Source organism: Somniosus microcephalus, chromosome 2 (assembly GCF_052327205.1).
Source record: "Somniosus microcephalus isolate GS21.2 chromosome 2, FLI_Smic_1.0, whole genome shotgun sequence".
Taxonomy (NCBI): domain Eukaryota; kingdom Metazoa; phylum Chordata; class Chondrichthyes; order Squaliformes; family Somniosidae; genus Somniosus; species Somniosus microcephalus.
The window spans coordinates 270,775,978-270,791,689 of record NC_140988.1 but is presented as its reverse complement, the minus strand read 5'-3'; the positions used below and the strand labels follow the sequence as shown (position 1 = coordinate 270,791,689).

At 48.1% G+C, this 15,712-nt stretch overlaps 1 protein-coding gene across 1 annotated transcript in view; it reads left to right on the top strand.

Moving 5' to 3' along the window:
* mtrex (Mtr4 exosome RNA helicase) overlaps positions 1–15,712 on the top strand; it is a 233,156-nt gene that overhangs the window by 110,059 nt on the left and 107,385 nt on the right. The gene's annotated exons all lie outside the window — the stretch shown is intronic.

The window sequence follows — 15,712 nt, the reverse complement described above, 5'->3', positions numbered from 1 at the left end:
GAAAAAAAGGGTAAAATGGAAAAGTTAGAGGGGGGATTGTGAAGCCATGCCCAAAGAGAAGGAACTTTGGGATGCTTTTGAAAGCAAGACAGAAGAATTTGGAGAGGAGACTTCAGGCAGCAGTTACTTAGAAGCAACCTTTGCTGAAGCAGGTAGAAAGGAGTTAACCAGATGTCAGAGGAACAGAAGTGGTGTGCAGAAATATATGGCTGCGGATCACCAAGATTGGGTGGGGCACAGCAGTGTAGGAATTTGAAAGTGAGAATGAGGATCTTGAAGTCACTTTGCTGGGTCACAGGAGTTTAGCAAGGGTGGGATTTCGTGTGGGTAAGGACACAGATCACAGCATTCTGACTAAGCTGTATTTCTATGGTTGAAGGCCAGCTCTGAGCATTTAAATTAAAAAAAAGTCAGCATTGAGATGATAAAGGTGTGTATTAGGGTTTTGGGGCAGTGGGAGAGGTAGGGCTGAACGGGTGGACAGGATGGTTTTGCTAATGGCTAGGATGTGGGGAAAGAAGCTCAGTTCAGAGTTGAGTAGTAGACCAAGGTTCCACACCACCAGATGTTGCTTGAGGTAGCAGCCAGGAAGGCATTGAAGTTATTACCAGTGACATGTAGATGGTGATGGGAACTGAAGAGGATGGCTTCCGTTTTGCTAATATAAATTGGAAAAAAATTTCAGTTCATCTTGGCCTCTTGGAGTCATTTAGAGCCTGTAGCAGGAGCCTCGAGATTTATGAAGAGGTAAGTTGTGTAGCATTGTATACTTGTGGAAGCTGACCCCATGCTTTACGATGACACGGCCATGGGGTAGCATGTAAATGATATAAGGTTGCAGGCCAAGAATTGGAACTTTGGGGTAACTGGAGGTCACTGAGCCTGTGATTTAAAAGGAAATACTGTGCGGCAGAGCTTGAACCCAGCCAAAATCAGTTTAATTAGTCTTTGGAAATTACTTTTGATGATAAAGGAGCATTTGTCATCAAAGCAATTGACATGCGTGGTGTCAACTTATTTCAAAAAAAAGTTCAGGTGGTGATTCTTAGGGCATAAATCATTCAGTGCAACCTGCCAATCTATAGATCACATGTATAATTCAACATTCCTCCTCTTGAATATTTGCAAAGAAATGACATCCCTGTGACATTTTTGTATTAGTGGTCTGCAGATTATTTTGGTGTTGTGAAAGGAGGTCGAAGTTTTCTTCAAAATAAGATAATGAATTGCACGTGACTCCTTACTAATCTTCGGGTTATATATTAACAAGCGGCTGAAGTAATGACCACATTGCTGTTTGCATTTCATCCTCAAACAAATACGATAAACACAAAATGCTCATTGGCACAGAGACAGGTTGGATCTGCAGCACCGTGTCATGGAATGGTGCGGTGCATGTGTGATCAATTAATCTGCTGAGTTCACAATTTGTGCTGGACCGCTTTGAAAATCAGACAGTGTCCTCATCAGATTTTCTTACATACCCAGTGCCTGGGTAAAGTGTGGCATGTTCGAAATCCGAGAGTAAGTTGCTTGCCTGCTTCTGAACCACAGGAGGTGTGTGCCCCATGAACAATACAAGGATTAAGGAACATGAAAAATTGGAGGTAACTTGGGGAGAGTGCAATGGTTCTGATTGTTCGCTGTATCTGAAAAAAAAAATAGGAAATCCTCTCCATCTAGGAATGATCCTCATTTTCGAGAGAAGGGAATTTTACAGAACGGAGAGAAAACCTTCTTGAAAAATTCACAAGATAGGTTCAGATGAAGAAAGCCCTTGAGCTTATGTGATCTCAAACTTCCAAAATACAGTTCTTATGATGCATCTCTCTCTTGTGCACATAATTTGTCAACAGCAGCTGTAGGCTTCAGAAAGGAGCGTTTTGCTTGAAATTCTAAACAAAATAAAGACTTGCATTTATATATTGTCGTTTACGCCCTCAGGGCATCCCAAAGAAGTTCAGAATCGCTATGATGGCAGTATAGGCACAGTTATGTAGGCAGGCACAACAGCTAATTTGCACATTCTCACAAGCAACAATGACCAGTTAATCTATTTTGGTTGAGGTATTAATGTTGGCCCCCTGCTCTCCTTTAAAGAAGTGCCGTGATATTTCTTACTTGCACCTAAATAGTAAAAAAAAAACACGGTTTAATGTCTCATCAGAAGGACAGCACCCTCAAAATTACAGTACTACCTCAGTACCAATATTCCCGTCAATTATTTTTTGGGTGTGCGACCCCTTTAAGAGGCTGTGCGACCCATTCTGGAGCTGGTGAGCTGCAGAGCGCTGCACAGCCGCACAGCTTAAAGGGAACATTGTTCAGTACTAACACAAGAACATAAGAATTAGGAGCAGTAGTAGGCCATAAGGCCCTTCGAGCCTGCTCCACCATTCAATAAGATCATGGCTGATCTTCAACCTCAACCCCACTTTCCCGCCTTATCCCCATATCCCTTGATTCCCCTGGAGTCCAAAAATCTGTCTATCTCAGCCTTGAATGTCCTCAATGACTCAGCATCCACAGCCCTTTGGGGTACAGAATTCCAAAGATTCACAACCCTCTAAGTAAAGAAATTCCTCCTCATCTCAGTCTTAAATGGCCGACCCCTTATTCTGAGACTGTGACCCTTAGTTCTGAACTCGCCAGCCAGGGGAAACAACCTCTCAGCATCTACCCTGTCAATCCCCCTCAGAATCTTATATGTTTCAATGAGATCACCTCTGATTCTTCTAAACTCCAGAGAGCATAGCCCCATTCTACTCAATCTCTCCTCATAGGACAGCCCTCTCATCCCAGGGATCAATCTAGTGAACCACCGTTGCCCTGCCTCTAAGGCATGTATGAGATAAGGAAACCAAAACTGTGCATAGTGCTCCAGGTGTGGTCTCATCAAGACCCTGTACAATTGTACTAAGACTTCCTTACTCTTGTACTCCAACCCCCTTGCAATAAAGGCCAATATCCCATTTGCCTTCCTAATTGCTTGCTGTACTTGCATGCTAACTTTCTGTGTTTCCTGTATGAGGACACCTGAAACTCGCTGAACACCAACATTTAATAGTTTGTCACCATTTAAAATATTTTCTGTTTTTCTATTCTTACTACCAAAGGGAATTACCTCTTTTTCCCCACATTGTACTCCATCTTATTGTCCACTCATTTAACCTGTCTATATCCATTTGCAGGGATTTTGTGTCCTCCTCACAGCTTACTTTCCCACCTAACTTTGTATCGTCAGCAAACTTGGATACATTGCACTCAGTCTCTTCATCTAAGTCATTAATAGAGATTGTAAATAGCTGAGGCCCAAGCACTGATCCTTGCGGCATCCCACAAGTTACAGCCTGCCAACCAGAAAATGACCCGTTTATCCCTACTCTCTTTTCTGTCTGTTATCCAATCCTCAATCTATGCTAATATATTACTCCCAACCCCATGAGCCCTTATCTTGCACAGCAACCTTTTATGTGGCACCTTATCAATTGCCTTTTGGAAATCCAAATATACTACATCCACTGATTCCCTTTTATTCTACCCTGCTAGTTACATCCTCAAAAACTAATAAATTTGTTAAACATGATTTCCCTTTCATAAAACCATGTTGACTCTGCCTAATCATATGATTTTCTAAGTGGCCTGTTACCACTTCCTTAATAATGGATGGCAGCATTTTCCTGGCGACTGATGTCAGGCTAACTGGTCTGTAGTAACCTGTTTTCTGTCGGTCTCCTTTCTTGAATAGCAGGGTTACATTTTCTACCTTCCAATCCGCAGGGACTGTTCTAGAATCTAGGGAATTTTGGAAGATCACAACCAATGCATCCACTATTTCTGCAGCCACCTCCTTTAGAACCCTAGGATGTAGGCCGTCCAATCCAGGGGATTTGTCAGCTTTTAGTCCCATTAGTTTCTCAAGTACTTTTTCTCTGCTGATATTAATTACATTAAGTTCCTCACTCTTATTAGCCCCTTGGTTCCCTGTTATTTTTGCTATGTTTTTTATGTCTTCTACTGTGAAGACAGGTAAAAATATTTGTTTAAAATCTCTGCCATTTCCTTATTCCCCATTATAATTTCACTGGTCTCAGCTTCTAAGGGACCAACGCTTACTTTTGCTACTCTTCCTTTTTACATACTTGTAGAAGCTCTTACAATCTGTTTTTATATTTCTTGCTAGTTTACTCTCACTATATTTTCTCCCTTTTTTATCAATTTTTTGGTCATCCTTTGCTGGTTTCTAAACATAAGAACAATAAGAAATAGGAACTGGAGTAGGCCATTTGGCCTTTCGAGCCTGCTCTGCCATTCAACAAGATCATGGCTGATCATCTACCTCAACACCACCTTCCCGCACTATCCCCAAATCCCTTAATTCCCATCGTTCCCAAAAATGTATCGACCTCTGTCTTAAATATACTCAACAGCTGAGCATCCACAGCTCTCTGGGGTACAGAATTCAAAAGATTCACAACACTTTGAGTGAAGAAATTTCTCCTCATCTCAGTCCTAAATGGCCTACCCCTTATTCTGAGACTGTGACCCTGTGTTCTAGATTCTGCAGCCCCTTAAGAATGTTATTTGTTTCAATTAGATCACCTCTCATTCTTCTAAATGTAGGGAACATAGTCTACTGAATCTCTCCTCATAGGGCAGTCTCCTCATCCCAAGAACCAGTCTTGTGAGCCTTTGTTGCACTCCCTCTAAGGCAAGCATGTCTTTCCTTAGGTAAGGAGACCAGAACTGTACACAGTACTCCAGGTATGGCCTCACCAATGCCCTGTATAATTGTAGTAAGACTTTTTTACTCTTGTACTCTTAATTCCTTTGTAACAAAAGCTAACGTACCATTTGCTTTCTTAATTGCTTGCTGTACCTGCATGTTAACTTTCTGTGAAAGTTAACATGCTCTGCCACTCCTCAAGCTTACTACTATTCTTCACAACATTATAAGCCTCTTCTTTTAATACTATCCTTAACTTCTTTTGTTAGCCACGGATGGATCACTTTTCCTGAGGAGTTTTTATTTCTCAATGGAGTGTATATTTGTTGAGAATTTTGAAATATTTGCCACTATCTACCATCATACCTTTTAATCCAATTTCCCAATCTACCTTGGCTAACTCGCCCCTCATACCCATGTAATTGGCTTTATTTAAGTTTAAGACTCTTGTTTCCGACGGACGTATTTCGCTCTGAAACTTAACGTGAAATTTTATCATATTATGATCACTCTTCCACAGTAGATCCTTTACTATGAGATTACTAATTAACCCTGTCTCATTACACCATACAAGTTCTAAAATAACCTGTTCCCGGGTTGGTTCCTTGACGTATTTTTCTAGGAAACTGTCGCGAATGCAATCCATGAACTCATCCTCCAGACTACCCTTGCCGATGTGATTTGCCCAGACTATATGAAGATTAAAGTTTCCATGATTATTGTATTACCTTTGTTACAAGCTCCTGTTATTTGTTGATTGATACTTTGTCCAATGGTATATGTATTTTTCTGGGTGCCAAAAACAGTGTTTTCTGCCCCTTGTTATTTCTTGCCTCCACCCAAACTAATTATACTTCCTGATCTTTCGAGCCAAGATCCTTTCTCACTACTGTCCATATGTCATTTTTTATTATCAGGACTAAACCCCCCCCCCCCCCCCCCCCCCACCTCCCCTTTTCCATTATGCCTGACTTTTCGAAATGTCAAGTACCCTGGAATATTTAGTTCCCAATCTTGGTCACCTTGCAACCACGTCTATGTAATGGCTATTAGATCAAAGCCATTTATCTCTATTTGTGCCACTGATTCACCTATCTTGTTACAAATGCTTCGTGCATTCAGATAAAGAGCTTCTAATTTTAACATTTTACCATTATTTCCTGCTTTCACCTTATTCGCTGATGCACTTTTACTGTTAAACTCTCTGTCCCTCCCTGTCACTCTCTGCTAATATTTACTCAAATTGCTACACTGCTCCATTGCCTTGACTGTTCTTTAGATTTCTAAATTTCCCCTCCCCCTGCCCCTTTTTTAGTTTAAAACCTTATCTACAGCCCTAGTTATTCAATTTGCCAGGACACTGGTCCCAGTCGGGCTTAAGTGGAGACCATCCCAACGGAACAGCTCCTTCCTTCCCCAGTACTGGTGCCAGTGCCCCATGAATCGCCACACCATTCTTTGAGTCACGTTTGTCCCTATGCCAATTTGCGCAGGGCTCAGGTAACAATCCAGGGATTATTACCTTTGAGGTTCTGCTTTTTAATTTGGACCCTAGCTCCTCAAACACTCTCAGCAGAACCTCATTCCTAATTCTACCCCTGTCGTTGGTTCCTAAGTGGACCATGACACCTGGATCCTCCTCCTCCCACTCCAAATTCTGCTGCAGCCACGAGGAGATATACTGCATTAAATTGTCATCATAGATTATGTACTGAAATATCTGGAGTGTGGCTCGAATAGTACAAAAATAAACTGTCATATGCTACCCCTTGGCGACATGATCTGAAGACATGAAGTCTATCTCTCCACTACCTCTCTCGATGACGCCACTGCCTCTGTGTTGTCAGACTGCTTGCCCTCCAAGAACTCGGCGTTCCTCCAACTTTGGCCCCTTGTGCATCCAGTTCATCCCATCATTGTCAGTCGTACCTTCAACCGTCTAGGCCCTAGGCTCTAGAATTCTCTCCCTGAACCTCTCCAACTCCCTCTCCTCCTTTAAGACCCTTCTTAAAACCCAGCTCTTCAACCAAGCTTTAGTTGAATATTTCCTTCTTCGGCTTAGCATAAAGTTTTGTCTGATTACGCTTCTAAGAAGCGCTTTGGGGTATTGTTGTACATTGAAGCATTATGTAAATGCAAGTTGTTATTCTGACTTTGAGGCATGAATACATCAATGGACTGAGTTGACAGTGGTATATGAGGAAACAAATGGGTTTATATTAACTGCTGCAGTGAGTATTTATTTTCTAGGAACCAATCAAAAAAAAACTTGCTTCACTATCTCTGAGGAGATCTCTTGCATTCTTCTGAAGCAAATTCTTTTCAGCGATATGTGCACCTCTCGCCTTTCATAACACTGCAACCTCCGACTCACTGAGAGCAACACCAGAACAGTCCTACTGGTGTTTATGGTTTTTATGGAATAGTTTATTTGACATGCTATTACGACAGTTGTACATTTTTTGAGGAAAGGTCATCCTTACTTGCTATATCCTTGCTAATATTTATCTGTTAGTACACCATTTCTTTAAACAACGGTTTGCAATTATGTAGCACCTTCAACAGAAAGACATGTCCCAAAGTGCTTCAGAGAGATGTAAGGAAAAACAGATGCTGAGCCAAAGAAGCAGAGATTAGAAGGGGTGAGCAAAGGAGTTAGAAACATAGAAACATAGAAGATAGGAGCAGGAGTAGGCCATTCGGCCCTTCGAGCCTGCTCCGCCATTCAACGAGATCATGGCTGATCATCCAAACCCTAGCACCCGGTCCCTACAGCGACAGCCATCCCACCCAAGTCCTATCCCCGTAACCCCGTAACCCCACGTATTTAATCCCCCCCTAACACTAAGGGCCAATTTTTGTCATGGCCAATCAACCTAACCCGCACATCTTTGGACTTTGGGCTTTAACGAGTATCCTAAAGGAGGAGATGGAGATGCAGAGGGATTTAAGGAGGGAATTCCAGAGGGCGAGGTGATGAGATGCACAGGAAGCCAGAGTCAGAGGAATGGACAGTTTGGGGGAAAGGATGTTGTCACGCTGGAAGAGGTTACAGAAATGATGAGGGGTGAGGTCATGCAGCCAATTTTATGGATGGATTTTATGATTTTTTTTCCCCCCTAGAATTGTGCAATTTATTTGTGTGATAACTTATTTCAAACTGTCTCTATTCATCTGAGTGATGAAGGAACATGGTGGACAAAAATAGTCTAAAGAAATAAAAACAGAAAATGCTGGAAATACTCAGCAGGTCAGGCAGCATCTGTGGAGAGAGAAACAGAGTTGATTTGGCTATGATAAATTGACCCTTAGTGTTAGGGGATTAAATACATGGGGTTACAGGGATAGGGTGGGATATGTGTCGGTGCAGGCTCGATGGGCCGAAATGGCCTCTATCTGCACTGTAGATTCTGTGATTCTGTGAACAACACCAAAGACTACGAGTTGAACTTATACGAAGTAGGCTTTTATTGACTAAGAACTGGAGCATGCCTCTGCTAGTGGATCCATCCTAAGAGCTCCCGGGGGAAGGGTGGTGAGTCACCTTTATACCCGGGCTTAGGGGTGGAGCCAGGGGCGGAGACATGCCCGGACCTGTACAGAGTTAACAGTGGTTTACCACACAGACATGTACAGAGTTAGCAGTGGTTTACCACATTCACCCCTCGTTTAAAAAAGAGTCCGGCGGGGTGAAGTGTTTCAAAAGTTCGTATACGAAAGTCTCTCCGGGGGTCTTGTCTGCCGTAATGATCTTCGTGGTGCCGGTTGCGGCGGTTCTTTGCCCGCGGCCGCTTCTCGCGTGGGACGGAGCACTGGCGTGTCGTCCTCTCGGGGTAGGGATGGCACCGGCATGTCGTCAGTTCGTGGTAGACACCCCGGTGGTGCGTCGTGGGTAGTGGTGGTGGGTGGAGGTAGTGGATGGTGATCGATGGTGTTTCGGGTGGTGCCTGAGGGTGCGAGGTCTCGAATTGAGACTGTGTCCTCCCGCCCGTCAGGATACGCCACGTAGGCGTACTGTGGGTTGGCGTGGAGGAGGTGAACCTTTTCGACCAGGGGGTCCGTCTTATGGCTCCTCACGTGTTTCCTGAGCAGGACGGGTCCCGGAGACGTCAGCCATGGCGGTAGTGATGTCCCCGAGGTGGATTTCCTGGGGAAGACGAACATCTTCTCGTGAGGGGTGGCGTTTGTGGCAGTACAGAGCAGTGATCGTATGGAGTGGAGCGCATCGGGGAGGACATCTTGCCAGCGGGAGATTGGGAGGCCCTTGGATTTTAGGGCGAGCATGGCGGTCTTCCACACCGTTGCGTTCTCCCTCTCTACCTGTCCGTTACCACGGGGATTGTAGCTGGTAGTCCTGCTCGTGGCTATGCCCTTCTCGAGCAGGTACTGGCGCAGCTCGTCGCTCATGAACGACGAGCCCCTGTCGCTGTGGATGTAATTGGGGAAGCCAAATATGGCGAACAGGTCGTTGAGGCACCTGATGACTGTGGCGCTGGTCATGTCCGGGCAGGGGATGGCGAAGGGGAAACTGGAGTACTCGTCAATAATATTGAGGAAGTACGTGTTGCGGTCAGAGGAGGGAAGGGGCCCCTTGAAATCGACGCTGAGACGTTCGAAGGGGCGGGTGGCTTTAATCAGGTGTGCCCTGTCTGGCCTATAAAAATGCGGTTTGCATTCGGCGCAGACCTGGCAGTTCCTGGTCATGGTCCTGACCTCCTCGATGGAGTAAGGCAGGTTGCGAGCTTTAATAAAATGGAAGAACCTGGTGACCCCCGGGTGGCAGAGATCATTGTGGAGGGTCCGTAGCCTATCGACTTGTGCGTTGGCACATGTCCCACGGGATAGGGCGTCTGGGGGCTCATTAAGTTTCCCGGGCCGGTATAAGATATCGTAGTTGTAGGTGGATAACTCGATCCTCCACCGCAATATCTTATTTTTGATTTTCCCCCTTTGTCTGTTGTTAAACATAAATGCTACTGACCGTTGGTCAGTGAGCAGGGTGAAACGTTTACCGGCCAGGTAATGCCTCCAGTGCCGTACAGCCTCCACTATCGCCTGGGCCTCCTTCTCGGCTGAGGAGTGTCGAATTTCGGGGCCCTGGAGGGCCCGTGAAAAGAAGGCCATGGGTCTCCCCGCCTGGTTAAGGGTTGTGGCTAGGGCGAAGTCGGATGCATCGCTCTCCACTTGGAAAGGGATGGACTCATCCACTGCGTGCATTGTGGCCTTCGCAATGTCCTCTTTTATGAGGGTGAAGGCCGCACGGGCCTCTGCTGTCGGGGAAGAAGGTTGACTTGATGAGGGGCCGGGCTTTGTCCGCATAGTTGGGCACCCACTGGGCGTAGTAAGAGAAGAACCCTAGGCATCTCTTCAGGGCTTTTAGGCAGTGGGGGAGGGGTAGTTCCAGGAGGGGGCGCATTCGGTCGGGGTCGGGGTCGATGACTCCGTTTTCCACCACGCAGCCAAGAATAGCAAGGCGCGTGGTGCGGAACATACATTTTTCTCTGTTGTATGTCAGATTCAGCCGTTGGGCCGTACGGAGGAATTTTTCTAGGTTGGCGTCGTGGTCATGCCGGTCATGGCCGCAGATGGTGACGTTGTCTAGATAGGGGAAGGTGGCCTGCAGCGCGTTCTGGTCAACCATCTGGTCCATCTCCCTTTGGAAGACCGAGACCCCGTTGGTGACGCCGAAGGGGACTCGGAGGAAGTGGTAGAGGCGACCGTCGGCCTCGAAGGCCGTGTACTGGCGGCCCTCGGGCCTGATGGGGAGCTGGTGGTATGCCGACTTCAGATCAATCGTCGAGAATACCCGGTATTGTGCTATCTGGTTGACCATGTCAGATATGCGGGGAAGTGGGTATGCGTCTAATTGCGTGTATCGATTGATCGTCTGGCTGTAATCAATAACCAGGCGTTGTTTTTCGCCGGTCTTCACTACCACCACTTGGGCTCGCCATGGGCTGGTGCTGCCCTCGATAATCCCTTCCCTCAGGAGTCTTTCTACTTCTGATTTAATAAAGCTCCTATCCCCGGCACTGTACCGCCTGCTTTTGGTAGCAATTGGCTTGCAGTCTTTGGCGAGGTTAGCGAACAACGGGGGGGGGTTTGACCTTCAGGGTGGACAGGCTGCATACTTTGCACGGCGCCATGTTTAAATTCTGCCGGCTGCAGACTGTAAGTGGGGGCAGGGGCCCGCCATATGCCATCGTGACGCTCTCCAGATGGCACTGGAAGTCTAATCCTAGCAGTACGAGAGCGCAGAGCTGTGGCAGGACGAGGAATTTAAAATCTCTGTACTCCACGCCGTTCACTGTCAGAGTCGCTACACAGTAGCCGCCGACGTCCGCCGTATGGGACTTTGAGGCCATAAAGACCTGGTGGCGTGTGGGCATAACCGATAGTAGCATCGCACCGTGTCGGGGTGGATGAAGCTCTCCGTGCTTCCGCAGTCGAAAAGGCAATTTGTGGCATGGGCATTTACCTTTACGTTCATCATGGACCTGGCTAGTTGATGGGGCCTAGATTGGTCCAGGGTGATAGAGGCCATCGTCGAGGTCGGTGGGTCGCTGTAGTATTCGCCCGCGCCGGGGGCCTGGTCTCGAAATGGTGTCCAAGATGGCGGCTCCCCCGCGGCTGGTGGTGCCCAAAATGGCGGCCCGCACGGCTCACGTGGTTGGTGGGGTCCAAAATGGCGGCCTGCACGGTTCACACGCGGCGCTGCTGGAATTGGGGGTCGATTTCGCCCTGCACACATTTGCGTAGTGGCCTTTCTTGCCGCATTTGGAGCAGGTCGCGTCCTTTGCTGGGCATTGCTGTCTGGGGTGCTTGGCCTGGCCGCAGAAGTAGCATTTCTGGCCTCTGGTCATTGCAGCTGTAGTTGGGCTGCTGGCGGCTTGTGGCCTTACCGGGTCCCAAGATGGCTGCTCCCGTGACATCCACGTGGCCATCCGGTCAGGGGGGGTAGGCGTCCATGTTCTGGAGGGCCACGTCTAACGAGTTAGCGAGGGCCACCGTCTTCTGCAGGTCGAGCCCCCTCTGTTCCAGCAGCCTCTGCCGAGTATAGTTGGACCTGATGCCGGCTACGTAGGCGTCTCGGATCAGGTCTTTCGTACATTCCTTGGCCGTCACCGCTTTGCAATTACAGGCCCGGCCGAGGACTCTCAGTGCCAGTAAATATTCGGCGCCCAATTCCCCGGGGCGCTGTTTTCGGGTAGCCAGGAGGTGTCTGGCGTAGACCTCGTTAACAGGCCTCGCGTATTGTTCCTTTAGCGTCCCGATGGCGGCCGCGTAAGTTGTGGCGTCTTGGATGATCGAGTTGACTCGGTGGCTCACCCGTGAGTTCAAGACAAGCCGTTTCGCGTCATCTCTAGTGACGGTAGTGCTGGAGGCCTCCAGGAAGGCTTCGAAACAGCTCAGCCAGTGTTCAAAGTTATTGGCTGCATCTGCTGCTTGAGGATCCAGGTCTAAACGTTCCGGCTTCAAGATTTGCTCCATGTCGAAAATTTAGTCAATAAAATTGATGCACTATCAACAACACCAAAGACTACGAGTTGAACTTATACGAAGTAGGCTTTTATTGACTAAGAACTGGAGCATGCCTCTGCTAGTGGATCCATCCTAAGAGCTCCCGGGGGAAGGGTGGTGAGTCACCTTTATACCCGGGCTTAGGGGCGGAGACATGCCCGGACCTGTACAAAGTTAACAGTGGTTTACCACACAGACATGTACAGAGTTAGCAGTGGATTACCACAACGTTTCAGGTCGATGACCCTTCATCAGAACTGGAAAAAGCTGAAGATCGGACAGGTTTTTAAGCAAGTGCAGGGACAGAGAAAGTGGGGAGGGGAGGAAAGAATAAAAGGGGAGGTCTGTGATAGGATGGCAGGCAGGAGAGACAGTCTAAAGAAGTTCAGTTTGGTCAGTCAGTTTTGTGGAACTTGCTAGTTAGTGAATAATAATTTTGAAATGTTAGAGCGATGTCAGTCTGAGAGTTGCAGTGATTATAGTGCCCCAGGAATTAGTGCTGGGGGCCCTACTGTTTCTGATCTACATAGGCAACTCTGGATTTTGAAATGCAGTATAAAATTGATCAAATTCGCAAATGACACCAAGGGCAGTCAAGTCTGATGAAGCAGCTAAGAAGTTGTAGATAGTCTAGACAACATTTGTAAGTGAACAGAACTGTGGTAGATGAAATTCAATGCAAATAAGTATAGGTCTTAGGTCTTGATGGAGGACATAATGACGAGCATCAAGCAAGCCAAGTGAGATGCTAAAAGATGTGTCAGCCAGTGGCGCAGTTGGTAGCACTCTCACCTTTGAGTCAGATGGTTGTGGGTTCAAGTCCCACTCTAGAGACTTGAGCACAAAAATCTAAGCTGACACGCCAGTGCCATCTTTCGGATGAGACGTTAAACTGAGTCTGTTCTCTCTCAGTTGGATGTAAAAAATCCTATGGCACTATTTTGAAGAAGAGTGATACGCTTATCAATTACTCCATAAAAGGCGATGAATTAGGAAAGTAATGAAGAGGTTTTTATTAACTAAAGAACAGAGCATGCCTCTCGTGGCCAACTGGTTCCAAGAAGGAAGTGGGTTGCCGAAACACCCACCTTTATACCTGGTCATGTGGGCGGAGCCAGCTAAGGCATGCATTGGTACACAGCGCCAACCAGAGGTAACAATATGCAATAACGATAACAGTAGGATACAATAACAGTGGTTTACCACATTCACCCCTTGTTTAAAATTTAGTCCGGCAGGGTGAAGTGTACTACAAGTTCGTGTAGGTAAGTCTATCAGGAGGCCTTGTATGACGTCCTGATCGTCGTGGTGGCGGCGGCGGTGGTGCAGTATCCAACGTCGAATCTGGTGTCTGGGTGGTCAACGAAGGGTCCTGGGGCTCCGGCATGCCGTCTACAGGGGTTGGGTTGGGAGAAGTGGTGGGGGGTAACGGTGGTAAGTCAGGGGCACCCGAGGGTGCGAGGTCTCGTATGGAGACCGTGTCCTCCCGCCCGTCTGGGTACGCCACGTAGGCATACTGGGGGTTGGCGTGTAGGAGGTTCACCCTCTCGACCAGGGGGTCCGTTTTATGGGTCCTCACGTGCCTCCGCAGTAGGACGGGCCCAGGAGAAGTCAGCCATGTCGGTAGCGAGGTTCCCGATGTGGACTTCCTGGGGAAAACGAACATTTGCTCATGAGGGGTGGCATTAGTGGCAGTACAAAGCAGTGACCGGATGGAGTGGAGCGCCGCAGGGAGGACCTCCTGCCAGCGAGAGGTCGGAAGGCCCTTAGATTTTAAGGCTAAGAGGACGGCCTTCCAAACCGTTGCGTTCTCTCTTTCCACCTGGCCATTCCCCCGGGGGTTGTAGCTGGTGGTCCTGCTCGTAGCAATACCTCTCGCGAGCAGGTACTGACGAAGTTCGTCGCTCATGAAAGATGAGCCCCTGTCGCTATGTATATAGCTAGGGAACCCGAACAGGGCGAAGAGGTCATTCAGACATTTGATGACCGTGGTACTGGTCATGTCTGGGCAAGGGATGGTGAACGGGAAACGGGAGTACTCATCAATTATGTTGAGGAAGTACACGTTGCAGTCAGAGGAGGGGAGGGGAGGGGCCCTTTAAAATCGACGCTCAGGCGCTCGAAGGGGCGAGTGGCCTTGATCAGGCTTGCTCTGTCTGGCCTATAAAAATGCGGTTTGCACTCGGCACAGATTTGGCAGTTCCTGGTCATGGCCCTGACCTCCTCGATGGAGTAGGGCAGGTTACGGGATTTGATGAAATGGAAGAACCTGGTGACCCCCGGGTGGCAGAGGTCATTGTGGAGGGACTGCAGTCTATTAACCTGCGCGTTGGCGCATGTACCACGTGATAGGGCATCTGGAGGCTCATTGAGTTTCCCGGGCCGGTACAAGATACCATAATTGTAGGTGGAGAGTTCAATTCTCCACCTCAAGACCTTGTCGTTCTTGATTTTGCCCCTCTGCTTATTATTGAACATAAAAGCAACTGAACGCTGGTCAGTGAGAAGGGTAAACCGTTTTCCGGCCAGGTAATGCCTCCAGTGACGCACCGCTTCCACAATAGCCTGGGCCTCCTTTTCGACAGAGGAGTGTCGAATCTCGGGGCCCTGGAGGGTCCTTGAGAAAAGGGCCACAGGTCTCCCCGCCTGGTTAAGGGTCGCAGCTAGGGCGAAGTCGGATGCATCGCTCTCCACTTGGAAGGGGATGGACTCATCCACTGCGTGCATTGTGGCCTTCGCAATATCGCTCTTGATAAGAGTGAAGGCTGCACACGCCTCTGGTGTCAGGGGGAAGGAGGTGGATTTGATGAGGGGTCTGGCTTTGTCCGCATAGTGGGGCACCCACTGAGCATAGTAAGAGAAAAACCCCAGGCATCTCTTCAGTGCTTTTTGGCAGTGGGGGAGGGGGAGCTCCATAAGGGGGCGCATTCTGTCGGGGTCGGGCCCGATGACTCCGTCCTCCACTACGCAGCCGAGAATGGCAAGGCGTTTGGTGCGAAACATACATTTCTCCTTATTGTACGTTAGGTTCAGCCGCTGGGCCGTACGGAGGAATTTTTCTAGATTAGCGTCATGGTCCTGCTGGTCGTGGCCGCAGATGGTGACGTTATCCAGGTAGGGAAAGGTGGCCTGCAGCGCGTTCTGGTCAACCATCCGGTCCATCTCCCTTTGGAAGACCGAAACCCTGTTGGTGACGCCGAAGGGAACCCTAAGGAAGTGGTAGAGGCGGCCGTTCGCCTCGAAGGCAGTATACTGGCGGTCCTCGTGGCGGATGGGGAGTTGGTGGTATGCTGACTTAAGGTCAATGGTGGAGAATACTCTGTATTGCGCAATCTGATTGACCATATCAGATATGCGAGGAAGGGGGTATGCGTCCAGCTGAGTGTACCGGTTTATGGTTTGGCTGTAGTCAATGACCAGGCGGCGTTTATCGGTGGTTTTAACGACTACAACCTGGGCTCGCCA